The sequence below is a fragment of the Triticum dicoccoides genome, chromosome 5A (genome assembly GCF_002162155.2).
Source record: "Triticum dicoccoides isolate Atlit2015 ecotype Zavitan chromosome 5A, WEW_v2.0, whole genome shotgun sequence".
Taxonomy (NCBI): domain Eukaryota; kingdom Viridiplantae; phylum Streptophyta; class Magnoliopsida; order Poales; family Poaceae; genus Triticum; species Triticum dicoccoides.
Genome location: NC_041388.1, coordinates 636,181,719 through 636,184,752, shown reverse-complemented (window position 1 = coordinate 636,184,752; position 3,034 = coordinate 636,181,719).

Sequence of the window (3,034 nt, the reverse complement as noted above, 5' to 3'; positions counted from 1 at the left end):
TATATAATATTTCACAGCACTTTGAAGAAGTACTAGAACGACAAAATCATAATTGAAGAGAGTGAATAGAACTATGTAATGTGCAATAGTAAAAACTATGAACAAGGCCATATACCGGTAGTCTGCCATATCCATTAGTTTCGCCATGGAGTGCATCTAGAGCCATGTATGAATTCAACATGGTTGCTGACCAAATAGGTAGTCTTGGTTCAATGGTTGGCAACTTGAACTCAGTTATTATGAGGAACTCAAAATAGGAAATCTGACGTTGAAAACAAAATTCAGACATATTGGGTAAAAATCTAAAGTGTTAGTCACAGACATAAAAAAATTGAATGCTACATAGAAAAAGAAAAGTTAAAGAAATTTTGTCATGGGAAATATGCTTACCACCATAAGTAATTTGCTTCCTCCAGGAATGAACTTATTGGTGCTTGAGTTGTTTAGTTTTGCTTTCTTTATTGAGTAAACCATGTAGCTCAAACATAGCAGACACCAATCATATTGGGAAATACTGTCTACGTCAACTATTGCGTTGTAGACAAACTTGGTAACAACTCCACTTGAATTAGGAGCAACAAACAGTGAGAGTAGTATGAGAATGAAGATTCGGCAGTACTTGTCTTGAGGAAGATCATCATTGATAATTGAGAAAAGGTACTCAATAGTGGGTGCAGTTGTTCCTAACTCATGCTTGATGAATTCATATGTTGCTTCTGATGGTTTCGTGATGACAGGAACTCCATCAATTGGAATGCCAAAAATCTTGTGAACAGTTGTAGTTGTAATTGGGAATTTGAATCCATTTGGCATTTCAATGGAGCAAGAAGTTGTGTTGAAATGGTGGTATGCAAGCCAGAAGCAAATGGAGTCAATATTGGACATGCTGGTTATTTGTAGGAATGTTTGAAAACCCATTCTACGTACACACTGTTTGTGACTGTCAGTCATTTTAGATGCAAGCTTGATAAATGATTCAACATGCTGAAATTGATTGCACTGCATGACAAAAAATAAAGGAAGAAATGGAAATATTAGATGTTTTTTTTATTTGGGAAAAAGAATGGTATAGAGCATAAGTCCATTACCTTGGATCTCTTCTGAGCTTTGTTTGCATGTACAATCTCTTCTGCTTCTCTTTTCTTTGTACATCCTTGTTCCATCTACAGTGAATAAAGTATTATTAATTGTTCCAATGAAAAGTAACGGCTCCTACAAAACATGTGGATTGCCATGAACATATCCGCGGAGTAGAAAAACCGGCATGACCAAAACAGAGACATTGAGTAATGGCTCCTACAAAAGTGTACAGCTCAATGGAGACAACAATATTTCAACAAGCCTACTAGGATTTTAGTTAGGATGAAAAAATCATTTAGATTCCTTTCACTTTTCTCTTAGGGGTGTCCTTTGATGGAAGAATTAGATTAGTTTGTTCAATATCAAAGTTTGAGGAAAGAAACTGAGGTTGGTTGTTTGGTATGTGTGATTTCAAAATGCATTTCTTCTTAGGAAGTGATATGAACTAACAAATTTTAACACACAAAAATGGTGTTCCAGGAACTGATTGAGAGCCAAGAAGCTGAAATAGGGTTCAATTTATTTGGGGGCATTGACAAAGAAATAGAAGAAGCTGCACCAAACATCATCACGGAACATTTGCGAATGTCAAATAACAATGAACAGACTGTAAGTACTTACAAAACTGGGTAGTGCAAATATAATTCTAGCATATATTTTTCTCAATCATAAATTGTGGCAAGATCTCGACTGCGGTTGTAGTGTTTGACAGAAAGTATATTTTCATTATTTTTGCCAGGCAATGGACATAAATGATGAGAACAACTGCAATGTTACGGAATCATCTTCAGCAGTAGTGCTAAGTTTGAGCAAACAGGTTAGTGTGAGAAAAAAGGGAAAAGCTGCAAGTGATTGTGTTGGAAAATAAAGTAAATTGAGAAATGATATGGCTATTAACACATAACTAAATTTTTACAGGACAGTGTTGATGAGAACATGTGCAGTGAACCTTTGACAACAATAGAAGAAGTGGAAAATATTTGCCGTGAGGTAAGATTTTGCATTTCTGGGAAAAGAATAAAAAAAGAGTTTCTAGATATTAACTTTGTTTTCTAAAGATTCTTATTCTGATGTCGAATTTTTACAGGACAGTGTTGGTGAGAACATGTGCAGTGAACGTTTGGGGAACATTTTTTAATCTTTATTTGGGGAACATTATTTGGGGAACATTATTGTGTTTTGAATGAACATTATTTGGAGAACAATATGAAAGAAACATTATTCAAAGGGACATTATTTTGGGGAGCAAAAAGAAATTGAACATTTAATTGGGGAACATTATTAAAGGGATATTTTTGAAATGAACATTATTTTAAAAAATGTTCTAGTTTTCTAAAAAAATGTTTGTATTTTTCTGTTTTTGGGGGGAGTTTGAAATTTGTTTCCGTTTCTATAGAATTCAAGTGGACAGGTGCAACGCTTACCCAAGGAATAATAAATAAATATTATTGAGAAAACATTATTTGGCGAAATCATTATTATATTAATCAAGGGACATTATAGGTAGAAAAATGAACATTTACTTGGGGACATTATTAAAGGGACATTTTCGAATGAAGATTTAAAAAGTAATAATTGAATAATGTTCCCTTTGGGTCAACCAGGTTTCCCTGAATAAGAACAAGGACAAAAGAATGTCCTTGAATAATGTTCCCTCAATAATGTTCTCAAAACATTATTCAAGGAACATTAATGTGGAGCAAAAAGAAAATGACATTTTTTTGGGGGAACATTTTTGAATGTTTATTTGGGGAACATTATTTAGGGAACATTATTGTGTTTTGAACAAAGTTCTTAAAAAATGTTTTTAAAAATATGATAACTCCTTGGTATGAACAATTATTTTGGGGACATTATTTGGAGAACAATATTTAAAAAACATTATTCGGGCAACATTATTCTGGAGCAAAAAAGAGAGTGAACATTTATTTGAGGAATATTATTAAAGCGGGAA